This window comes from Panthera onca, chromosome X (genome assembly GCF_046562875.1).
Source record: "Panthera onca isolate mPanOnc1 chromosome X, mPanOnc1 haplotype 2, whole genome shotgun sequence".
Classification (NCBI taxonomy): domain Eukaryota; kingdom Metazoa; phylum Chordata; class Mammalia; order Carnivora; family Felidae; genus Panthera; species Panthera onca.
The window spans coordinates 96,582,067-96,608,804 of record NC_138357.1 but is presented as its reverse complement, the minus strand read 5'-3'; the positions used below and the strand labels follow the sequence as shown (position 1 = coordinate 96,608,804).

At 41.5% G+C, this 26,738-nt stretch overlaps 1 long non-coding RNA gene across 1 annotated transcript; it reads left to right on the top strand.

Moving 5' to 3' along the window:
• On the top strand, positions 1-25,069 carry LOC145714021 (uncharacterized). Its single transcript, XR_014136770.1, has 3 exons — positions 1-139; positions 7,553-7,618; positions 23,985-25,069. It is a non-coding gene; the product is annotated as an uncharacterized LOC145714021 (long non-coding RNA).
• Positions 25,070-26,738: the final 1,669 nt, after the last annotated feature.

The window sequence follows — 26,738 nt, the reverse complement described above, 5'->3', positions numbered from 1 at the left end:
TGCAAAGTCACATTACAAACAGTGAGAAGAGTGATAAACCTTAATTGCTGCTATTAGGTGAAGAGAAGAAAGACTTACTCCAGAATGGAGTAAAGCTCAGGATGTTCTACCAACTAAAGCTGAAGATAAGTTTATACCGGTAAGAATACATGCTTGTATGCTTTCTCTGGATAGGCTTTGTAATTCAGGTCTAGGGGTAAGTGGGAAGTTGGAGGGATTCTAGTTTGGAACACTGCAGGGCAGTGTGATAGAAGGCAAGATATACTGAATAGGAAAGGAAGTCGTGTCAGTACAACTGTGTGATGCAGCCATGAGCAACAGAAAATCTTTCCATATGTAATAGCTTAAGTAAGAGATTAGTTTTCTGATCCAACAAAAAATCCTGAAGAATGGATCTAGAGTCATGGTGTAACTCCAGTGTCATCATCGTAACATCAATATATTGTTCTTCTTCATCCTTGTCACATGGCTTTGATCTTTGTGGGTGCAGTATAGCTGCTGAACAATTGCATCGTTACATCTGAGTTGCAGGCAGGAAGGAGGAGGGAGTCAAGGGCTTTCTCTTAACGAAGTTTTCTTCAGGAAGGGAAGCATTCCACTGTGACTTCCCATAACCTCTTTGGACATAATTGTATCACATTGCAACCCTTGTTGCAAAGGAGACCAGAAATTCAAGGTCTCAATTTTCCAAACTCTATTGGACAGGGAGGCTCAGGGAGGAGGGGTTTGATATTGAAGTGAACTTAAGGTAGAGTGTCTGCTACAGAAGTGAGATCAAGAAAGAGCTGACACACTGCAAGAAAGCGGAGAAACCAAAGGTAGAAACGTTCACCAAATTTGAATATCAGATATGGTGAAGATAAGAGAAGGTTAAGTGCTATTGGAGGTTAAAAATTGTGGGGTGAAGGAATTTAGGGAATGAGAGGTGATCATTGAAGAGCCCATGAGGGGAAATGTCCTTCAAATTCAGAAGGTTACAAAAATTAATGCTAGAAGGAATCTTCCATATGGATATTGACATTTCTCAAAGAAATGGACGGACTTGGGGCTTGAGTAAAGTACAAAGTTACTATTGCTAATAAAGAAAATAATATCTTTTTCTGTATATTACATCCGTAAAGAAAACAAGTTCTGTTGCACATGTTTATTTTTTTTCCAATATATGAAGTTTATTGTCAAATTGGTTTCCATACAACACCCAGTGCTCATCCCAAAAGGTGTCCTCCTCAATACCCATCCCCCACCCTCCCCTCCCTCCTACCCCCCATCAACCCTCAGTTTGTTCTCAGTTTTTAAGAGTCTCTTATGCTTTGGCTCTCTCCCACTCTAACCTCTTTTTTTTTTTTTCCTTCCCCTCCCCCATGGGTTTCTGTTAAGTTTCTCAGGATCCACATAAGAGTGAAACCATATGGTATCTGTCTTTCTCTGTATGGCTTATTTCACTTAGCATAACACTCTCCAGTTCCATCCATGTTGCTACAAAGGGCCATATTTCATTCTTTCTCATCTGTTGCACACGTTTAAAACCTGCAAGAAGTCAGGATGACTCCCAAGAAAATCAGACAGCAGGTTCAAGAGCAAGTTAATATTAACTGATCATGTCATTAGCTATTGCTCAAGATAATACCTTAAACAATAACCATCTATAATGTCTTGGAAGTCTCTTGATTGGCTTGGCGACCTGTGTTTTGCCAATGTGGGTGGTGTCAGTTTATTTCAGCTTACCTCCATTCATACATCTCTGGTCAGCTGTCTGGTCTAGGGCAGCCTCAACTGGGATGACAAGGCTCTGCTCCCTGTGCCCTCTCACCTTCCATCAGGTTAGCTGGGACTTACTCTCATATAGAAGAATGAGTCCAAGAGAGAAAGCAGAAGGATGCAAGGTTTCTTGCCACCTAGGCTCAGAATTAAAACAGTATCACTTTTTCTGCATTGTGTTGGCGAAAGCAAGTCTCAACTTGGCCCCCATTCAAAAGGTGGAGGAAAGGACTCCACCTCTTAATGGGAGGAGCCGAAATATCACAACGCAAAGGGCGTAGATACAGGAGGGGGAGAATCGGCGCCATTTTTGCGATCAATCTACCACATTGTTTGTTTCGTTGAGTCATTTATTGAAATTCATGACCATGATAAATCTGACTGTATCTACTTCCTGAAAATAAGCATAAATGCTTACAGCTTGACTAAGTGGCTTCTCTTAGATTACTTAGACAAGATGGCTTGAAATGGGAGTAGGTGGTAGTCATAAATATGAATGGCCATAAGCCACTTAGAAGTTTGAATAGTTCTTTTTTTTTCCAGGTTGAATTGCCAGCTCTAGTAGCTACCACACATACTGAAATCTTTTACCATTTCTCTCATCTCAGCAGCCATGTAATAATGTACAGACTCACCATTGAGTTTCTTGGCTCTCATGTGCCTAATTTATTAAGCCACTTGTTAGAACACTGGTGAAGCTCAGGCAGACAGTTATAGCTTTCTACCATTTCCACGAGAGTGCTGAGAGAGGGGAGAGAACTTTTTGTAAACCCAGTGATCCTTCACACGTCCGACACAAACAATATCAAACCTGGTGTTCTCGAAGCTGTGACTACCAAATGTTCTCCTGACTGTTCTCCAGTCAGAGCAAACACACGTCCATCTGTGTCAGTGCAGCTCATTCTCTCCCTTCCTCTTCCCCTCTCCTCTCGTCCCCTCTCCAAGTTAGCTCTGTGTGAACACAGGTTTAGGAAAGAGTAAAAGCAGAACACTGGCCTGCTTTCCCTGGATGAGTGAGTTTCTCTAACAATGACGCTTCCAAATGCCACAAAGAAGCTGTTGTCAGGTTGTGGGACCAGAGTGGGAACCCAACTCCCTCACCAATTGTTCTTTGATGCATCACTTCAGGAGCCATGAAACAGGGGAGATTTAAGAGCAGGAATAGCACTTCACAGAGTTCACTGAAACAATTTTTCCCTTGAAAGTCACTTTATTTTTGGTGGTACTTTCCATGCCAGTGTGTTTAAAATGTCACTGAATCAAGCTTTTTATTAACTTGTCAGTGTATCCAAAGTGTTCCACAGAACCTCCATGGGGGATTTTCTTGTCTTTTAAACCTACACATTGCCACATAGGCTTTCCTCCCTAATTAGCATTGACAGGTTCTCTTTAGTGGAACTGTCCCACTCTCAGAGTACAAGAGGGAACGTGTGGGTGGAAATAGATTTGGATCATTTGCTAGACATGGAAAGAGAAACCAACAGTGCTAATGGCATATGGCTGTGAAGGGAATATTGAACAAGTAAGTCCAGGGCAGTGAAGTCATACAAGTCAACAGTGGATTGAGGTAATAACACAGGCTGCTCATTTCAAGAGAACTGGAACATCTTGGATGCTCTGGGGACTGAGATTTTCCCCAACTCAGGGTCACATTACTGAGTCCACAACCTTAGTTCACATTGTGGAATCGGAGAGTGTTCTGTGGCTACTATTACTCAGTGTATGGAAGTCTCGGCTAGTCAGTTTCTTGGTGTCTGGGTGTTTCCCAGAACACACCTTCCTTGATTCCGCTGATTTGTATGGCCCTGCACTCTGGATGCCCATTTGGTTTCCTGCCCTTTTCCCCACTCCAATGTACTTAAATTTTGAAGAGATCATGAAAAACCTTCATATTACTAGAAATTCATTCACTTAGCCTCAGGTAACATCCAAATTCATTTGATACCCACAGAAATAGGCTAGGAACCTGTTAGGTAGTTTTGGTAGAGTCAGCCCTATTCTTTTGCCCAGAAGACTCCCATCTTTGTAGCATGATTTGGAGATGTTAGACCCTGCCTACCACTCAGACATTTATATGAACAGCTTTCAAGCAGACCCCAGGTTCCTATGATTAGAGAATCATTTTGACCAGATCTAAGTTTAAAATAAAATCATCTGCAGTTTCCATTCAAATTCCATATTGTACCCAAACATGGTATTAAAAGTTAAGATCGGGTACTGTCAGGCCTCTGGTTTCAGCTTTAACATGTAAATAGCTTGGACATTGCCACTGTCATCCTTACGACAAGAAAAAGCTGAAATAAAAAATCAGTGATTTTTCTTGGACCCCTCAGAGAACTTAGGTTACAGGGCAAACCACCACCCCCAGAGAGAGGTGAATCCAGAGTTACAGCCGAGATCTGTTTACCTAGAGCAGAAGTGGCTACAGCCATAAACTCGTAGGAACACTTACATGGTAATTTTGAGGAACTGACAAGAGGCTGAGTGTGGACCAGCAAGAAATTCCTGGGGATGCAGTCTTGTGGGGGCCCACACATTTTGGGGATTTATCTCCAAGAACTCCACCAGTTTCTCATGGTGAAGAGCTGAAGAAGATCCCCTGATAGCTCTGACAGTGAAAGGGGAAAGAGTAACCATTGTGAAATATGCCCAGAGTATTCTCTCTGTGACAAAGGCCTACTCTGCGAAGGGAATGACTTTACCAGAGTCTTCTCCCACTTTGAGGAAGGGCATTTCTCCTACTCCATTCCAATCTAGACTTCCTTTCTTACCTAAGAGGAGAAAAATAAAGCTAAGAAATGCTTGTGAAGGCCACAACCCAGGGACATAGGCCCATTAAAAGAACTGAGATTTCATCAAAAGCTTACAGAATGCTTTTGCTCGCCAACACCTTACTAGCACACCAACAGGGCTCCAGTATAATAATGGTGGATTGTAGCCGAAAGAGCAGCAAGGAGACTGTCTGAGGAGGAGTACTTACGGAAGCCCAAAGTCAACAGGGGAGGCAAAAACAAGGACACTGGAGGACTTTGAAGCCTCTAGCCCCTGCAGCTACAGCGAACATTAAACAGAGCCCAACTTCTAGCCAGATTAACACGAAACCTCACACAAAAGGCCTGTTTGCCAGAGTGCCTATTATCTAGATAGCACGTCTGGCTTTCAAGAAAAAATTCAAGCTATGTTACAAGGCAATAAAAATCACAGTCTGAAAAGACAAAACAAACGTCAGAGCCATACTTGGTTCTGACACAGATTTTTGAATTATCAGCCAGTGGGTTTAAAATAACTATGATTAATATGTTAAAGGCTATAACGGATAAAACAGACAACATACAAGAGCAGATGAGTAATTTGAGAGGTGGTAAGTCTAAGAAGGAGTAAAAAGAATGCTAGGAAAAAAAAGCATTGTAATAGAAATGAAAAATTCCTTTGATGGGCTTATCAATAGACTGGACATGGCCAAGGAAAGAATTATTGAGCTGGAACATAGGTCAGTAGAAACTTCCCAAACTGAAGTGCAGAGATAGCACACTGTTTGAAAACCTTCAGCAACATATAAAATAATAATTTTCACTATAATTATACTTACTAAGCAATTTAAGCAAATTATATTTACCAAGCAATTAAAACAAATTTTGAAGAAATACGAAATTGTGTAAGGATCATGCCTTCCGATTGAAAAACTGTATTGGTCCATAAAATGTTTCCATAACTTGATTACTCATAATGAACTAATTTCAAAAGAGGAGGAGGATTTCTAGCAAAGGTATTAATTAGTGTTTTATTTGAGACAACTGGAATTATTACGGAAGCAGCCTATGCATATTGCTTCAGTTGTTTTAGTAGAAACTAAATAACGATGGCTTTAACAAGAAGGAAGGTTTATTTCTCTTCCATATGAAAGTCCAAGCTGATAGAACAAAAGGATAAGGAAGCCCTGGTGAACAGAATTATCAAGAGACTCACATACCTTTCTTCCTGCTGTTCTACCCACCCCTTGGGTGTTTTCCTCATCTGCAGATTCAAAGGAGACTCATCATCACCATGTCTGTTTTAACCAATGGGTGAAAAAAGGGAATATGAAGTAGGGGCCAGGTATCTCCTTTGTATCCTAGAGATGCACACTGGCACATGGTAGCCACAACTAATTGAAAAGTGGAGGTTTCTAGCACTAAAAAGAAAAAGAAAGAATGAGTGCTGGATACATTTAGCAGTCCAGGCCACAATCCATTCTCTGGCCACCCAAGCATTCATGAATACCACTTTCTCCAGGGAAAAAAACACAGCCATGTGGTTACCTTATCTAACTCAAGACTCAGCATCCCTGGGTGATGCATAGTTCTTTTTTTTAAGTGTTATTTAAATTCCAGCTAGTTAACATACAGTGTCATATAAGTTTCAGGCATACAATATAGTGATTCAACACTTCAAGGTGATGCATAGTTCTGTTAGGTTTGCATGTAACTTCTCGTGTTCTGGTAACCTTCAGACAAATAATCAGCCTTGTCACCGTCCAATATAACATGGTGAGGAGGGATAGGATAACCACAGTTATAGCTTTTATTCTGGAAAGAGGAAGAATGGGAAGGACAAGACACTCTTCATCCATGGCAGTTACCAAATTCTGCTGCACAGATACTGTGGGAAGTTCCTGCCCAGGCAGTGGAGTGCCACCGGATTCTACTCTGGGAGTGACTCCCTTGTCTCTTATTCTGGAGGGCTACATTTGAAATGGGTATCAGAAAGTATACCCTTCCAGGGGGTTGCAAAATTCTTTATATCTCAACTTCTGCTGGTACATATTTGAGGGAGTAGGGGTTGTTTTAGTGTTTAAAGAGGTTTTGTCATTATAATTCTACCAAGAATGTCAGAAAAGTGCTAGTTTATTTGCTTTCAGTCAATTCCATGCAAAAGTAATCAAGGACAAGTAGTTCTTACATTCGCCAGCACTTTTGTTTACTAGCCTCTGTACTCAACCCTTGTCACCTTCCTCAATGATTTTTTCTTCTTCCTCAACATCATGGTGGTGGCTACCTTGAAGTTACTTGCAGCAGTGAGCTTGGGAGTGAAAGCAAAACCCTTAATCTGAAATTTCCTGCTAGTCTAGCTCCTATCGCCTGACAGAGAACAGTCACATGAGATGCTCGTGAGAAAGGCTTTAGAGACACAGTCTCATCTCAATGGTGTTGGGAATACGGAAGCAGTTGTTACTCCAAAGGTACCAAACCTCCAATTATCCAATTTTCAATTTAGGTGGCAGACTACAGGCTGCAAGCATCTCTTGGTGGAACTGTATCTCCTTTCACCTTTGCAAATTGGTTAACCCTTGACTGTGTTCAGTTCTTGACTGTAGTACTCTGCTAAAAGAAGCCAAGGAAGACCAACAAAGTGAGTTTTGTTAACTGCTTTCCCATAAGCTACAAGCTCACTAGGCAAGTGGCGTGCCTTTTGATGCACTGACAACAGTTTTACCAAATGTTTGCTATGACATAACGGGGGTCACCATCTATCCAGACCGCGTTATCTGTTTACTGACTGCCTGCTGCCCGAAGTGCTAAGCAAATGGCACATATTACATATTCTGTTAAGTCAGCCCTGCTTCTGGTAGCAAATTCGGTGTTAGTTTGTTTGGGCACCTTAACAGAGATCAGATAACAATGATCTTTTGCAAGACAGACAATTTATTTCTCCCTCACAGAAAAGTCTGACCCGGGAGGTAGACTGAGGAATAGGGAAACTGCTCTAAAAAGTCATCCAGGGACCCAGATTTCTTCTTTCTTTTTTGTTTTACCAGCTCTTTGAATGGTGTCTTCATCTGTTTGGTTAAAAGTGACTTGAGGTGCCTGGGTGGCTCAGTCAGGTAAGTGTCCAACTCTTGATTTCGGCTCAGGTCATGATCTCGCAGTTCATGGGAGGGATCCCCACTTTGGGCTCGGTGCTGATAGCATGGAACCAGTTTAGGATCCTCTCTCTCTGCCCCTGCCCTGCTCACGCTCTCTCTCTCAAAAAATAAAAAGAAAAGAAAAGAAATTTAAAAAAACACTTAAAAAAAAAATAAGTGACTCACCACCGCTTAATCTGTATTCTGGACTGCAGAAACAGGGAAAGGGGAAGTGGAGGGCAAGAAGTTTCCTTTTAAGAATGTGACAAATATTTCACACATTTCTTTCATTGGATGGTGTATGAGAGCTGTCTCACACAGCTTGTACCAGCTTGTGAGAGGCGATTGTTAAATCTTCAAGAATTTTGCAAGCTGGTGGCTAAACACAGCCGTTATTAAAAATTAAATTATATAAATTTACCATCGAACAAATTGTATTTTAAAAAGGCAAACATTCAAAGCTCTTCTTTGCTTAGCTATTTTACTACATTGTTCTATTGTCTGTGCTATCGCTGCTATTTGAATCTATGTTACCTGTAAGGCAGCAACGGTCTATAATGGTGCTACTGCTGATTTCTTCCCAACTCTGCATTCGGTGACCTTCTATCTTGAAATCAGATGTGGTGGGAGTGTTTACACCATAGACATCAGCAAATGCTGCACCTCAAGTCTCCTCTTCCCATACCCCGACCCCTGAGAGCTGGTGGTTCAAGATTTACTGACACATCGTTGCTTCCATTATATCTCTTTGGCCAGCATTTACTGACTTAGCCACACTAGCTGCGAGGGAAGTTAGGACGTGTAGTCTCTAGCTGGGTGGCCATAGGCCCAGCTATAACTCAGGGATTCTACTGCAAGGAAGGAGAGAATGCATATTGAAGGACAATAAGCATTCTCATGCTTTGATGTAGAAGAACTAGCTCTAGACAGGTTTTCAGGACTGAGATCCACTCTGTCACTGGTTCCTTAGTAGAGGTGGTAATAAACTCAAAAGAGAGATTTTAGTGCTTGTCTAGTTCACCATGAAGGATTTAGTGAAAATTAGCAATTTCAATTTATTGTAGAGACTGGGCACATGAAACAAGCCTCGCTGCACTGTGTCCAGTTCCTAGAAAATGCAAGACAATCTAGAAAAATATAAATAAATCTATAAATGTGCCAGAAAACAAGAAAATGAGCCCTTTTTACCTCCAGAAACGATGAGGAATCACTGAGGGAAGAACAATGATACAGGATTTAAGAATGTACATAAAGCCCAAAATATGCCCGGGTGAACTCTACCCTTGGCTCCACTTTTAAGGAAATCCAAATCAAAACAGTGAGTATACTCAGATAGAAAAGAAAGTCTGTACTTTTGATTTGCTAAGGAAATGGAATGTAGAGGTACCTAACCTCTGGTTCTTTTCCCTTCCTCAAAGCGGTTCCTTATAAAGGGCGAGTCTTGTTTCAAAGTTTTAAGTCTGGGGGCACCTGGGTGGCTCAGACGGTTGAGCATCCGACTTCAGCTCAGGTCATGATCTCACAGTCCCTGAGTTTGAGCCCCATGTCGGGCTCTGTGCAGACAGCTCGGAGCCTGGAGCCTGCTTCAGATTCTGGGTCTCCCTCTCTCTGTGCCCCCACCTCAAAAATAAATAAACATTTTAAAAAATTAAAAAAAGTTTTAAGTCTGTAGGTATTTTTTTCTGCTGATATGCCAAACTCTATACTTTAGTCCTCAATGGAGACTCCTAAGGCAAGAAAAGATATGAGCACTGACTGGATGCAATGCTTGACTTGGGTATTTGTTTCCAGAGTGAATATCCATGCAAACTGTTTGCTTTTCCTACCTTCAAGTATAATGAAGATGTTTGGACTATGTAATATGGTCAGAGATGTGTCTTGTGCATATATAACTTATATTAAATGAGCATTCTATCCAAACATTTTATCTTTTAAATCATGTTAGAACCAAGAACAAAAAAATCCAGAAGTAAAAATATTCCAGGGTGATGGATATTAAACTATTTACTTCCTCCTCATAAAGAAGAAAATAAAATAAAAATGGTGGGTGTCTGTTTTTAGCAGCATTTTCCACAGGAGATGAGAAAAGCCATTACAGGGTCATGAATGAATTATTGGTGTTTGATGATAAGAATGACTAGTGCTTCCATTGATTTAACACAGCTGGAAAAGGCTGTGCAGATAAACAATACTTGAGGATGTTGGACCTCTCAGTTCTGGCAGGAAAGAATATAAAATTATAAAGTTATTTTAATTTTTTTAATTTATTTTTTTATAAAATTATTTTTAAATGATGTATCTATTTTTCACTTTTTGATCATTGGACACCTTCTTGTAATAATATTGAGTCCCTACTATATGTCACATGCCACTAAATCTTAAACTAAGCACAAAGATGCCCTCAAGGCGCTTACAGTCTAGAGGGGAATAAGAGAAGGGCGCCTGGGTGGCTCAGTTGGTTGAGCATCTGAATTCAGCTCAGGTCATGATCTCGCAGTTCATGGGTTTGAGCCCCACATTGGGCTCTGTGCTGACAGCTCAGAGCCTGGAGCCTGCTTCAGATCCTCTCTCTCTTGTCTCTATCTGCTTGCACCCTTCCTCTCTCTCTCTCAAAAATAAATTTAAAAAAACATTATAAATAATAGAGGGGAATAAAGGATATTTCAGCTCAAATTTTTGTAAAAATATTGAGGGCAAATACATATTGACTGTTCCATTTTTATTTTATTTTATTTTTTGTTTTTGAGTGAGCTCGTGAGTGTGAATTGGGGAGGGGCAGAGGGAGAGAGAGAGAGAAAATATTTTTTTAAATTGTTTTTAATGTTTATTTATTTTTGAGAGAGAGAGAGCATGAGCAGGGGAGGGGCAGGGAGAGAGGGAGACACAGAATCCGAAGAAGTCTCCAGGCTCTGAGCTGTCAGCACAGAACCAGACGCGGGGCTCGAACTCACAGACCGCAAGATCATGACCTGAGCCGAAGTCGGACACCGAACTGACTGAGCCACCCAGGTGCCCAGTAGAGAAAATCTTAAGCAGCCTCCACGCTTAGTGCGGAGCCTGACTTGGGGCTTCATCCCATGATCCTGGGGTCATGACCTGAGCTGAAGTCAAGAGTTGGACACTCAACTGACTGAGCCACCCAGGTGCCTCAACTGTTCCACTCTTAAAACAAGTGCTCTTTCTCAACAAGTTGGGAATGCCCAAGTTAGGAGATGTGTGGTAGTAGGCAGGAGACCTGTAATTCCTCAATTTCCTCAGCATTCAAAAAGCACAGCTTAAATGCCCTAGTTTAGAGGGAGAGATAAATCCTTTATAATAAGCCCACTTTTCCCCTAAAGAGGTTAAACTGGGAGAGGAAGGAGAGAGAACAGGACTGAGCTAATCATTTTCCACAGACACTTTGAATCTTGCTGTTGGCTATGACAGGATCCATTTTAGTGATGTATATGGATTCCCAGCTTTTCCTCCTCTCTCACCTTTTGAGAATCCCAGGTTGTTGGAACATGGCCGCCACAGTATTAAGTGGAGAGAAGGATTAGACAAAGTGAAAACACTAAGTTGATTTACATAGGAAAGGGTAGAAAACTACTCCCAGAAGACAAGAGTAGTCTGGAAAGGCTGGAGATGTATATGAGAGGCCCTGGAGAGATTTCAGAGAGAGAGGGGGAGCCAGGGGTGGGGGGTGAGGGGGAGTTACCATAAATGAATGAGCAGAGGAATGTCTCAAAGAGGACATGAGCGACGTCTCGCAGCGTGGTGAGGTATAGTTCCTCTTCACCACTCATGAACAGACGCCAGGAAATGCATATGTAGATTTACAAGGTGCTGTAGAGTGAGACGTGTGTTTTTGTGTGTCCGTTTTTTTGTTTCGAATGTCGTACCACGACACTGTGGGCCTTAAGCAAGGGGTAAAAATGGTCACACATTCACTGAAGATAAAGGGGAAAGGATTCTGTCCAGTTGGAAACACAATACCATTTTACTGTAGGCAAGAGCGAAGTCCTTGATATGTCTCCTCCTTTCCCCTTCTATTTTCACTTATCTGTCATTCCCCTGGCTCTAGAGGTGGGGGAGTGCAAAGTGCTGTGCACCAAGAATCAGTAGTTGGGAGTTGGAGTTCTTGGACCCACTCCTTAGGCCATGGGACAAGTCACTTCATCTTTTGGAGCTTCCATTTCCTCGTACGTCAAATGGGTGCGACGGCACTTGCTCTGCCTGTGTCCCAGTGTTGCGTGAGTTAAAGTGGGAAACCTCCCTGCAGAGTGTGATGGGCATGTAAGAGATGGCCTTCTTCGCTTCCTTTTCCTGAGGGCTTTGCTGTTATAGTCTTCTCTAACTTATTACTTGGTAATAAGTAATTACCTGCCCTTCCTTCCAACAGGTAGTTGCATCCTTATAGAGAGGACTTCTAAAGATTAAATATGCTCTGAAGCACGATGAAATGGTAGAATTTCAGCTCAAAACAAATAGTGCTGAGAGGTGGAAGTTGAGGCTATTTTTTATTTATTTTTAGTTTCTTTCTTTTTTGTTTTGTTTGTTTTTAGAGAGAGAGAGTATGAGTGGGGGAGAGGGGCAGAGGGAGAGAGAGAGAGTAAATCTTAAGCAGGTTCCATGCTCAGTGCGGAGCCCAACTCAGGGCTTGATCCCACGACTCTGGGATCATGACTGAGTGGAAATCAAGAGTCAGACACTCAACCAACTGAGTCATCCAGGCGCCCCATGGCTATTTTTCAAATATATCACATAGGTAGCTGTCTTTCTCACTTGAGGACAAAACTAAACAGAGTACTTCAGTGTCTAATGTCTCCATTTCAAATTTAATTTTGCATTAAAGTATGGTACCAGTTTTCTAACCCCCACTCCTCTCAGTCCCCTAGTCCTGTTTTCAGCCTTATGTGACAAATTGACAGGCTTTCTCAGGATTTGACTTTCCAGAGCATTACTCTCAGTAGGTATAGAGAAAATTAACATTAGGTTGCTTAAGTTATGTCTCTGCCACCTAATACTGGACTATTTACTGGAATTGAAATAGAAGATTAAATTTAGATGAAAATAAGTAGCATAATTTAATAATTCCCACCCACCCCCCGACTTAAAAGTTCATGCTCATGGACTGGATTGAACAGTCCACTTTTATACTGGAAATGCCATTTTTGAAACAAGAATAGCTCACATTGGATCTTCTAAGACAAAATAATGTCATATTGGAGGGGAACGGGAATGGGGAAATTTCTGAGAAAAAAAGTCCAGGAATACAAAACATAAGGTGTAGTGGGAATTACAAGAAGGTCTATCTTTTTATAGTTTTCTAGCCTTCAAAAATGAGAATGTATGACTTTAAAAACCATGAGACAACTAATTCCATTAAAAATTAAATATGAGAAACATATCTACTTATATAATTTGCAGAGTTCACTGATGCTCCTAGGATTACTGGAACAATAACTGGCTTTACTAACCGGGCCACTTCCTTAATTTTCTGGATGAAGTCATTGAGGTCAGGGAGGTCTGGTGCCTTGCCCAAGCTAAGCTCCCACAGAGTACGTTGGCAGATCTGGACATGGAATTCGGTTTTCCTAGTGTCTTATTCAACGTGTATTCCACTCACTTGTCCATCTTTTTTTTCAAGCACGGGACTTAATTGTTATGCCGCTAGTAACCATTTACTATGGGGACATCTGGTGATCCCCTATTGGACATCTGGCGTCCACAATTCTAAGTCTGTATTTGAGCAAATGGAACAGAAGGAACAAAGTGAGGGATTCTCTCACTATTTTTAGGAGAATATCTGGATGGTATCCATGATCTCTCCTTAACCCACAGAAAATGCACAGGGTCCACTTGTCCATCTTCATAGGCTATAAAGGCAGGAGATGTGGCAGGCTCTTTGTTACTTTTCAAAAATGTTGTTAAATATAGCTATATTTTGCAATTCAAACTATCCTGCACAGTGATAAATGCTTCTCTACTATAAATAAATGTCAAGATAGAAGATAGGAAGGCAGGGTATGGGGCAACTGTCTCGCTAGCCTATGTGTGCCATGTGCCCTGGGAGTGTTACTGGAAACTCAGCCTAGAGACTCTTCCTCTAACCCTTTCAAAGCTCATTCTGTGTTTTGTTTTGTTTTTAGTAGGCCTCATGCCCAGTGCAGACCCCAATGCTGGGCTTGAACTCACGACCCTGAGATCAAGACCTGAGCTGAGATCAACAGTCAGTCACTCGGGGCGCCTGGGTGGCTCAGTCGATTGGGTGTCTGACTTTAGCTCGGGTCATAATCTCGCAGTTGGTGGGTTTGGGCCCTGTGTTGGGCTCTGTGCTGGCAGTTCGGAGCCTGGAGCCTGCTTCGGATTCTGTGTCTCCCTCTCTCTCTGCCCCTCCCTGGCTCACGCTCTGTGTTTCTCTCTGTCTCTCAAAAATAAATAAAAATGTTTACAAATTAAAAAAAAAGAGTCACTTGACCGACTGAGCCACCCAGGCGCCCCTCATTCTGTGTGCTTTTATGTATTTTTTAAATTTATTTTTATTAAGTGTTTTTATTTCTTCTGGAAGAAAGAGTGCAAGTGGGGGAGGGGCAGAGAACGAGGGAGAGAGAGAGTTCCAAGCAGGCTGCGCACTGTCAGCGCAGAGCCTGATGCGGGGCTCAAACTCACAAACTGTGAGATCATGACCTGAGCTGAAATCAAGTTATTAACCGCTTAACCGACTGAGCCACCCAGATGCCCCCTGTGTGCTTTTAATACTCATTTATAATTCCCTTCTTGATTAAGATTTTGAAGACTGAAATCTAGAAATTGCCAAATCAACCCACCCAAAGCAACACAGCCAGCAAAAGGGCAGATCTGGGCTTGAAGTCAGCTCTGACCCTCTAACATGATACTGTAACCACTTGGATTCTAAGGTCTTAGAAAGAAAAAAGAACGGCTCCCCTGCTCTTATCCCATAGTGGCTTTCTTTAGTTTTCAGAAGCAATGATACCATAAAGAGGGAGGCCTCGGGGAGTGAAAATCTCCAATCGGACACTTGATCGCAAGGATTGTGGGTTCCCCTAAAAGGCCTGGAGTTATAAGCAGGACTGAGGAGGACATATCCTGCTGCTTTTGTGAATGCTGCATCAGGGGAAACTTCGATGCCGTTCGATGTTCAAGGAAAAACATCAGACTGGTGGAGGATAATTAAGCAGCAGCCGGGATTACTGAGCAGACTCTGCAAGTAATGGGGCTATTTCTGTGTTGGTAACAGGAACCGTAAGCGGCCTGAGAATGCTCCCTGTGGATTGCTGAGGTATCATCAAGCTCCACAGGACTTCAGTTCGCAGCGTTTGGCTTGTTGCAGATTGTTTAGTGGAAGTATGCTTCTTTATCATAAAAATCCCTTGTGATGTGGGGTAGCCCAGGCACTTCCAGGTTTGGGAGTTGGTGCCAGCCTACTGAGTAGCTCAGTGGAGACAATTCTCTCTAGGGTCATACCAAAACAAACAAAAACCCAAAAAACAACAAACAAAGAAAAGAAAGGAAAAGTTAAGTCAATTCGTTTACAACAGATATTACTAAATCTAGAGATATTTTTAGATGTTACATAGGCTTTTCATAACAAGGTCATATGAAGCCAAGTACCTCCTGGATATGGCATGGGCTTGTATTAGGGGATAATCATACAAAGAGTGTTTATTAGAAATATTGAAAAGCAAAGTGCAATTTGCCTAATAATAGCCTACCCAGTGGAAAAGAATTGCTTAAACTTCTCTTGGGTGCTTTAATCTCAGTTCTGACAAAATGAAAGCCTGTTGTCAATTTAACAGTTCCTTGGTTTTTAGCTGAAAGAAAATCGAAATGGAGTGCTGCTAATGCTTGAGGTAAATGTGCAGCCTTGCAGGACTGGAATTAACTTGTTTTCCAAATACATAAAAATATATCATAATTATACTTCATTGAGATTTTTTTCCTGCATTGTTTTATCTTCATTATGTTTCACTGTTGCCTGCCTGATATCACCAGACCTGTTGTTTGTATATTGGCCTTGCCACTCTTAGAGAAAATTAAATGGGAATCACATGTCCTCTTAAGTTTTGGGTTTTTATTTTGCTCTGTGTAACAATCATCCAAACTAGAATTAAAATGGTCAAAAGACTTAAATAGGCATTTCTCCAAAGAAGATATGCTCATGACCAATAAGCACATGAACAGACACTCATCACTAATCATTAGGGAAATGCTGGGGCGTCTGGGTGGCTCAATCAGTTAAGTGGCCAACTACGGCTCAGGTCATGATCTCACGGCTCGTGAGTTTGACCCCCGCATTGGGTCCTGTGCTGACAGCTCAGAGCCTGGAGCCTGCTTCAGATTCTGTGTCTCCCTCTCTCTCTGCCCTGCCCCTCCCCGCCCTCAAAAATAAATAAACATTAAAAATATTTTTAAAAAATTGAAACCAATCATTGGGGAAGTGTTAATCAAAACCATGACGAGATACCACCTCACATTCACTAGGATGGCTACAATTGAAAAAAAAACATAATAACAAGTGCTGATGAGGATGTGGAGAAATTGGAACCCTCAAAGGTTGGTTAAACATACAGTTACCATATGATCCAGCCATTCTACTCCTGGGTATATACCCAAGAAGAATAAAAACGTATGTCCACACAAAGACTTGTATATAAATGTTCATAGGTGCTTTATTCATAGCAGTCAAAAAATGTAAACAACTAAAATGTCCATCAGGTGATAAATGGACAAATAAATTGTGGTATGTCCCTATCAAGGAACATTATTAGGCAAAGCAAAATACCGTTGACCCTTGAGCAACATGGATTTGTTGCATGGGTGCACTTATATGCATATTTTTTTCCTATAAATACAGTGCAGTACTGTAGATGCATTTTCTCTTATAATTTTCTTAATAAAATTTTCTTTTCTCTAGTTTACTTTATTGTAAGAATACAGCATATAGTGCGTATAACATACAAAATATATGTCGATTGTGTTTGTGTTGTCGGTAAGACTGCCGGTCAACAGTAGGCTATTGAGTACCTTTCGACTCCCCCCAAACCTAAGTTTTGGGGGAGTCAAAAGTTACATGCAGATTTTCAATTGTGTAGGGGTTGGTGCCCCTAAACCCCAGACTGTTGAAGGGTCAACTGTAAATGAATAAAGTACTGACACATGTTACAACGTGTGTCGTAAACCTTGAAAACGTTATGCTAAGTGAAAGAAGCCAGACACAAAAGACCACGCACTGAATGATTTCATTTATGAAATGTCCAATATAGGCAATTCTGTAGGGACAGAAAGAGATTATTGGTTGTTTATAACTGGAGGATTGGGGGAAAGTGGGAAGTGAGTGCTGATGGTTATGGGGTTTCTTTTCGGAGTGATGAAAATGTTCTAAAATTGATAGTGGGGATTACTGTACAACCCTGTACACTTTAAATGGGTGAATTGCATGGTATGTAAACATATCTCATATATATTGGATATTTATATGCATATATACATGTGTGTATGTACTTGAATAACCCAAAGAACTTCCTATGGGTATATATTTTGAGGCAAATATCACAGGTTTACTTATTTTTTTTTTTAAGTTATGTATTTATTTTGAGAGAGAGAGAGAGAGAGAGAGGGGAAGAGAGAGAGGGAGAGAAGACGATCCCAAGCAGGCTCTGCACTGTCAGCGCAGAGCCTGATACAGGGCTGGAGCTCACGATCCATGAGCTCATGACCTGAGCCAAAATCAAGAGTCAGACGCTTAATTGACCGAGCCACCCTGGCACCTCTCATAGGTCTACTTATAAGGAAGAATGACATTATTCTCTTTATCCCTTGTGGGCCTGTTGACAACACTCGGCAGCTTTCTGCCAGCATCATCTTACACTTTCTGGGCATGTGATAGATGCAGGGGAAAGGAAATCTCAGAGTGAGGAATGTCTAGGGGGAAACGTCTGCATGCTAAACTTCTTCCCAATTCGTCTCTTTCATCTCTTTGGAGAGGTAGAAAGTGAGTGAGCTATATGAAGCAACTTCTGTCGTGGTTTAATCCAACAGCTGTACTCGAGCGCCTTAATCAGCATTGCAGTGAGGCAGGAACTGTGGGGAGACACAGACATAAGGGACAGGGGGATTCTTCTCTAACCAGTCAACAGTACAGGAGTGGATGGAAGTCAACTATTGATCTGAGAGCTAAATGTAATACAAGCCCGAGATATACCAGGAGTCTGAGTACCGCAACAAAGCATAGGTTGCCCTCAGGCTAGATAAATAACAGCAAAAGGGCATAATTCTATTTGGTAAATGCAAAGCACATGGCATCGGAGCCAGTCACATGTTAAAGCAGTTCCTGAAACATACTGATTGTCAGTGCGTGTCAAAGCTTTTATTCAAGCTTATAGCAAGAAAAGGTGAAGAATCTTTCTGGAATGGGATTCTCTAAATTATTGTTTGAAGTATAACATACATACAGTTAAGTACATCACTCTTAAGTGTACAGCTTGGTGAATTTTTAGTTGTGTAGCCGCAATCCAGATTGTGGTACAGAACATTCCCACCACCAAAGAAATCTCCCTCATGCCTCTTCCCCATCAACACTGCTTTATCTTATGTAGGCCACCACTGATGAATCTTGTCTGCTCTTGAACTTCATGTAAATGAAATTATATTATAGGTTTTCTTTTGTGCCGGGCCCTCTTTTGCTCTACCAAAAAATGCCTATGAGCTTCATCCATGCTTTTTTTGTGGAGCAAGAGTTGATTCATTTTTACTGCTGCGTGGTATCCCATTGTATGAATAAGCCACAGTTTACCTGTCTATTTAGGTGTTTTTGGACATTAGAATTGCTCCTGGTGTTCCACGATTAGAAATAATGCAGTTGTGGGCGTGCCTGGCTGGCTCAGTCGGAAGAACATGTGACTCTTAATAGACTATCAAGACTATAGATGTGACTCTTGGTAGTTAGTTTGAGCCCCTCATTGGTTTTAGAGAGTAGAGATGACTTAAAATTAATTAATCAATGAATTTTAAAAAAGGAAAGAATGCAGTTGTGACCCTTCTTGTATGAGGTTTTTGGTGGAATGTGCACTACTTTCTCTTAGGTACACGCCCAGGAGTGGAGTTGCTGGGTCACAGGGTTTGCACAAGCATAGTTTTTGGAGATAATGCCAGAAAGTTTTCCCAAGTGGTTGTACACATTTACACTCCTCCCAGCAATGAATGAGAGTACCACTGGGAGAGATTTTTTAATAGGGTGAGCGTGTGGTTAGATCCTGATGTTAAACTAGGTAGTAGAAAGAAGGTCTGGCTCTAGGATACAGACAAGAAAGATGGTTGGCCGTGCGGTTAATGTATTGTGAGCATAAATTTCACTTCCAAGATAGGGCTCTAAATCTCGACGACACTTATCAGAAAAGTGCCAAAACATTTTTATCAGAGATATAAATACTTTCCAGGAGAGGTTGTTAGTAACATCCTCAATAAGTTCTGCCCCAGTCCACCTTTGCTAAGGTTTGAGAACATTTTTGTTCCCATAGACCTAAGTTCAATGCCAGGTATGCCCTTTAGTATATGACTTTTGGCAAAATTCTATGACTTTTGGCAAAATTCTATGAATTTTGGCAAAATAACTTCTTAAACTCTTTGTGCCTTTGTTTCCTTAGCTGTTGGATGGGGACAAGAATATCTACCACAGAGGACTAGTCTAGGGTTTTCATGCCCAGCCTAGAGCAAGCTTTCAATGAATTCTAGCTTTCCCCACTCCCTCATTCCCTCCCTCTCTTTCTTCCTTTTTTTTTCTCTTCCTTCCTTTCTTTTTCTTGGAGAGGTCAAGTGAATTTATAATAGTAGTGACAACATTGTGCCTTTATAATATCTTAAACAAAAATGTCCAGGGTGATACTGAGGAAAATGAGAGGGTGGAAGATGGTTGGAGAAGAGAAAGGAATAAAAAATGTTGAAGGGCAAGAAATCATGTCCCCATCCTAAAAATAAAGTTCTCCATAATATGCCTGCCATGGGACTGGAGATGTGGCCAGCAGAATAGAACACCTGATATTCTGAAAATTAAAGCTCACTGTCTATATCAGTATTAAGCACACACATATGCACACTAGAAAACAGACTGATTCAGCCTTAATGGCAGTGAACTGCCATCAGATTTGCACTGTACTGAAAATATGTCCATATGAAAGTATATCAAAATTAAAATCTCATTTGCATATATAATATCAGTTAGAGCAAATGTTCATTGCATGATAATGCTCCCTCCAGGAGAGGCCATTAGGTTGATTTGCATTCATTTAAATGTTCAGGCGGATGTTGATTTTGTCTGTGCAATTGCTAGGGTAGTTTATTGTGCTACTAAAACAGTTACAAAATTGCATAGAAGCTAGCTGTAACATACAAATGTGGTAACTGATGGGCAGACTGTAATGAAAACTTCTCAGGTAGAGGCACCTGGGTGGCTCAGTCAGTTAAGCATCTGACTTTGGCTCAGACCATGATCTCATGGTCCGTGGGTTCGAGCCTCACGTTGGGTTCTGTGCCTGCTAAAGATTCTGTGTCTCCCTTTTTCTGTGCCTCTCCCCTGCTCGTGCTCTGTCTCTCTCAAAAATAAATAAGACATTTAAAAAAATCAAACTTCTCACAGAAATAGACACCCTTTCTTCAGTGTGAGCAAAGAAACTGAAACTAATTTCCTGACACAAATCTCCCCCGCCCCTTGCACCACCACCCCCAACCATGTCATGCTTGTGGCAGGAATTCATGAATGAATGGCAAGTCATTTTTACAAGAAGCAAAATAAATAAGTTACATGCTATGTTAGAAGATGCAGTAGATTGCAAGCATGGCCACAAATACCTCCCATCCCTGTTTGAGCACGCTTTTACCATGTTATTTTGTGGTATGGCTTTGCAGCTCTTCTTACCAAGAATTGGAATCTATTTCTCAACCTCTTAAAAATCTAGGCTGGCCATGTGACTTGCTTTGGCCAATCAGACATTAGCAAAGAAGACACACAAGCCAGGTTTGAAAAGTGCTAGCTCACTGCAGCTTACTCCCTAACTGCTCTTTGAACCGTGAGACCACTATGGGAATGAATCAAAGAAAGACTGCTAGAGGATGAGAAAGCTACATGGAAGAGATCAGAGGTTTCTGAGCCTGCCAACTACAAGAAATGTGAACGGGGCCATTCTGGATCATTCAGCCATCAGCTGACCTGCCAGCTGAGCACAGATGCACGCGCTAATCCAGAAGAGATCAGCTGAATCAGTTTAGGATAGAAGACCTGCCCAGCCAACCCTCAATATCATGTGCTAAATAAAACGGCTGTTGTTTTAAGCCGCTAAGTTTGTAGTGTTTTGTTATGCAGAAGTAGCTAACTGGTACTGAAGGTTATAAATACTTCAGAGAAAAATAGAGCAGAGAACAAGAGAGTAGAAGTGTTCATGTGTATGGGTTTGTGTGTGTATGGGGGTGGTGGGAATGACTTGTGATGTTAAATAATTTTGTCAGGGAAGGCTTCGCTGAGCAGATGACATTTGAGTAAACATTTGAAGTAGAGAAGTGATTCTTGTGGTTGAGAGATGAGAATAGCAAGTAGGAAGTTCCCGATGCATAGTGTGTCTGGCTTTTTTGAAGAAAAGCAAGGTCAACTGTAGGAGATGAGGGCAAAGAGGTCACAGGAGGCCAAATATTCTATGAAGTTCCCTATTGAAATCTAGGAAGAGGATTCTAATATATAGGAGGTGGTGCCCCAAAGGCTTGCCGTGTCTCATATGAGACCATGCTAATCAATCAGCCCAGAGGTAAAAAAACTAACACAAGCTGAGCCAATCAGTTTCTTCCTCCTGGAAATGTGAAACTTGGGATAAAGAGACCCAGAGGTTGGGAGATGTTAGAGTTCAAGTCACCTTCCTGTCTGAACTTGAGGCCCAGGATCCACAGCCAGTACTAGCTGTTGAATTTCTGGAGCTGGCCTGCTTCTTTTCCATTTGAGGCTCGGGAGCTAAACTTGTTTTCGAGCCTTTGGAATACCCCTGAAGGATTACAATGCATTGGCTCTTACACTCTATCTTTTTTTTTTTTTTTCAATAAAGCAAAGTTAATTTCGGTTGCTTGCAAATAAAAGAGCCTTAACTAATATAATCATCTGTGATTTCTTTCTTGTTGCTTAATATATGCCTTCTCTTCTGAAATGGATTATTCATTTCTTAGAGACAAGAATAATTTCTTCAATTTATTTTGTATCCTTCCTCTACCCAGCTGTGCTTATAGGACAAGATAATGACAGCTAAGCATTCATTCAGTGTCTATAATGTGTCAAGCACTGTGCTAAGTGCTTATATAAATTATCTTATTTAAACTTCACAGTAACTCATGAACAATTTCTCTGATGATCTCCATTTCTACCCAGAGGAAACAGATGCCAGAGAGGTGACATGGCTGATAAATGGTTAAGTGCGGATTCAAACCTGGGCAGTTCCATTGCAGAGCCCACATTCTTTCAGGACCCAGCCCTTAGCATGTACTTGTGTATGGATTCATTGAAGAGTACTGAGTATCCACAAAATCACCTCCTGGGATAATCAACTGGACTTCACCTTCCAGGCAGGGCTTCTGCCAAGTCCATTCACTGTGGGTAGAGAGGCTTCATTCTAGGAACTCACTCTCAATGACAGGCTAGGTGGTATGATGTACACACTCCAGAAAACCATTCCTGCTCAAAAAGTGTTCCTTATCCCAGGGCACCTGGGCAGCTCAATTGGTTAAGCGTCCAACTTCAGCTCAGGTCATGACCTCATGGTCTGCAGATTCAAGCCCCTTGTCGGGCTCTGTGCTGACAGCTTGGAGCCTGGAACCTGCTTCAGATTCTGTGTCTCCTTCTCTCTCTGCCCCTCTGCCTCTCATGCTCTGTCTCTCTCTGTCTCACAAAAATAAATAAAAGGTTAAAAAGAATTAAAAAAAAAGTGTTCCTTAGCCCATCAGGGCCAGACATGACATAAAGGGTCACATTTGGGGTTAAAATTCTTGTTAAGATGGAAATAAGTTATGCAAATGTGAGTGTGTATAACATGACATGAATTCATTAACGCACATCAGTACGTACTAATTTACCAAGGGGGGGGAAAAACACCCCTGGGAGGGCAGGGCCTGTGTCTACTCATCACTGCATCTCAAGTGCCTCATGTCCTACCTGTCACACAGTAGGTACTCAACTGAAAAATGTCCAAATGAATGGGATGAAAGAAAAGAGTTAGACATCAGAGAATCAGCGTCTAGCTGGGATAGTTCAGATACACGCAATGACCCACTCTTGATGGCTGTATATGCATCTTACTACATGAGTTTTACAATTCTTTTGATTTGCAGGGGTTTCTGTGTTGTAGATTTGCTGTGAGCTTAGATGAGGCCACTCCCCTGTGTTTTAGAGGTAGGTCTCCCAGGAAGGATGGCATAACAGTTTGAGTTAACGATCCAGACTGTCACAGAGGAATGATCACAGCCATGTAGAACAGCCATGATCACATCCTTTGACTCTGGTTTGAGGGCAGAACAGACATCCATTGGATCAGCCATAGGGATCTGGAAGGCGGATGAGAAACCGGTGCAGAGAAGTTGTCTGGTGCAATGGGGAAGAACACTGGGGTAGAATGGTTCAGTGACTCCAATTCCTTCTCCTTTCCTGTCCAGATGCTCTTAACCATGTAACTGCAGTACCCTCCCTGGATGGGGTGAACTCCCCTGTCCCTTAACTTTAAGTTCAGCCTAAGGACTTTATTGGGCCAATGGGATGAGGTAGAAATGATGCCGTGCCGGTTCTCAGCCTAACAAGAGACTTTGCGTGTTTCCCCTTGTGTCTTACCTTTCTACTAACCATAAAGAGAGTGTGCCACGCCGGCGCCAGCTTTGTAGTTCCAGATGGTAACAGACTCAACAGAGTAGAGTCACCTCCAACTGAGCTCAGCCTAAAACAGCTGACTCTCATCTAATCCACAGATACATGAGAGTAAATGATTCTGGTTTTAAGCCACTGACTTTTGGGGCAGCAGTTTGTGACAAAGTCTAATTGATACCAGCACCTTACTTGTGAAAAATAGAACTCTCTGGCTCTTTTGCTAACTGGCTATGTGACCATGGACAAAGTATTTAAACTTTCTGAGCCTCGGTTTCCTCAACAGTAGAGTGGGCATGATAACACCTACCTTATCTTTTAGGGCTGCTAAGAGGAATATCAAAGATACACATAAAGATCGTAATAAATAAATAATAGAATCATGCTTTTTCTTACTGGAGATAATTGATTCTCTCTACAATACTTCTTATGTGCTTTTTTTTTTTCTTTCTTGGTGTGTCATAGGGTTCTCATTTAAAATTCCACATTGTCTCAACTGTTCTACCCCGTGACAAAGTTTTAATGAGGAAACACGGGGCCTCTGGGGCCCATGATGTTGGTGGGAGCAGCTGGCAGATTGAAAGAACTTCAAGAGGAATGATGAAACTCAAGTGAACAAAATCAGTACCTCCCCACTTGATGGTTTTTCTCTGGTGTTTGGTTTACTGAGAAACCATTCCCTGCTACCTAGAGGGAGGATATGGAACCACCTTAAACGACGCAGCTGTCCTTCATCTCCTGGCCGCCCTTGGTAGGAAAGGCCTAGAGTTGCACCAGAAGATAAAAGGAAGTACAGGGAGATCAAATATCACCAGTCATCCTAACCTGAGACCTCCCAACCCCAACAGTACTACATTCAGTAGGCTGGAAATGCAGAATTGCCCAATCCTTAGACCCAGACAATCCAGCCACCAGCTACTGCTCCGCCTCTGAGCTTACAACACATTCTCTCTCCCCACCTCATTTTCCATTTAATTATGTGCTGCCCCATGACACCAATGTGCTACTCCATAATTAAGAGCATATTATTTCAGTGCCATGCGGTTTCATTGTAATTTTACTTTTCACGCTTTTTCTTTTATGTTGGGTACTGATAGGAATAGAATATTTCCATGACCAAACAGATTTACAGATTTACAGTCAGCTTGTGAGAGTTTAATGTCAAGATATTATAGAACTACCTATCAGGGAAGAAATGGTTCAGTGGAATCAGACTTAATGATTAATCGGGCTTTTCAGATTTAAAACAAAAATCAAGGAACACATCAAGCAGATTTTGCATAATTTACAGGTATTAGTAAGTACATAGGAGAATCCTTATTGCATAATATTCATTATTTGTTCTATTTTTTTAGGGAGGGGGGAGGGAGAGAGCATGAGCATGGGAGGCACAGAGAGAGAAAGAGGAAGAGAGATAATCCTAAGCAAGCTTCATGCTCAGCATGGAACAATTAACGTGATTCATCACATCATTAAAAGAAAGGACAAGAACCATTTGATCCTCTCAACAGATGCAGAGAAAGCCTTTGACAAAATACAGCATCCTTTCTTTTATTTTTTTAAAAATTTTTTTTTAACGTTTATTTATTTTTGAGACAGAGAGAGACAGAGCATGAATGGGGGAGGGTCAGAGAGAGGGAGACACAGAATCCGAAACAGGCTCCAGGCTCTGAGCTGTCAGCACAGAGCCCGACGCGGGGCTCAAACTCACGGACCGTGAGATCATGACCTGAGCCGAAGTCGGCCGCTTAACCGACTGAGCCACCCAGGCGCCCCCAGCATCCTTTCTTGATAAAAACCCTCAAGAAAGTAGGGATAGAAGGAGCATACCTCGAGATGATAAAAGCCATATACGAGCGACTCAATGCTAATATCATCCACAATGGGGAAAAACTGAGAGCTTTCCCCTAAAGGTCAGGAACAAGACAGGGATGTCCACTCTCGCCACTGTTATTCAACATAGTAGTGGAAGTCTTAGCCTCTGCAATCAGACAACACAAAGAAATAAAAGGCATCCAAATCGGCCAGGAGGAGGGCAAACTTTCACTCTTCGCAGATGACACGATACTCTATATGGAAAACCCAGAAGATTCCACCAAAAAACTGCTAGAACTGATTCATGAACTCAGCAAAGTTGCAGGATATAAAATCAATGCACAGAAATCGGTTGCATTCCTATACACCAACAATGAAGTGACAGAAAGAGAAATCAAGGAATCGATCCCATTTACAGTGGCACCAAAAACCATAAAATACCTAGGAATAAATCTAACCAAAGATGTGAAAAATCTATACACTGAAAACTATAGAAAGCTTATGAAAGAAATTGAAGAAGACACAAAACAATGGAAAAAGATTCCATGCTCCTGGATAGGAAGAACAAATATTGTTAAAATGTCGATACTACCCAAAGCAATCTACATATTCAATGCAATCCCTATCAAAGTAACACCAGCATTCTTCACAGAGCTAGAACAAATAATCCTAAAATTTGTATGGAACCAGAAAAGACCCCGAATAGCCAAAGCAATCTTGAATAAGAAAACCAAAGCAGGAGGCATCCCAATCCCAGACTTCAAGCTATACTACCAACCTGTAATCATCAAGGCAGTATGGTACTGGCACAAGAACAGACACTCAGATCAATGGAATAGAACAGAGAACCCAGAAATGGACCCACAAACGTATGGGCAACTAATCTTTGACAAAGCAGGAAAGAATATCCAATGGAATAAAGACAGTCTCTTCAGCAAGTCGTGCTGGGAAAACTGGGCAGCGACACGCAGAAGAAAGAACCTGGACCACGTTCTTACACCATACACAAAAATCAACTCAAAGTGGATGAAAGACCTCAATGTAAGACAGGAAGCCATCAAAATCCTCGAGGAGAAAGCAGGCAAAAACCTCTTTGATCTTGCCCGCAGCAATTTCTTACTCAACACGTCTCCAGAGGCAAGGGAAACAAAAGCAAAAATGAACTACTGGGACCTCATCAAAATAAAAAGCTTCTGCACAGCAAAGGAAACAACCAACAGAACTAAAAGGCAACCGACAGAATGGGAGAAGATATTTGCAAATGATATATCAGATAAAAGGTTAGTATCCAAAATCTACAAAGAACTTATCAAACTCAACACCCAAAAAACAAATAATCCAGTGAAGAAATGGGCAAAAGACATGAACAGACACTTCTCCAAAGAAGATATCCAGATGGCCAAC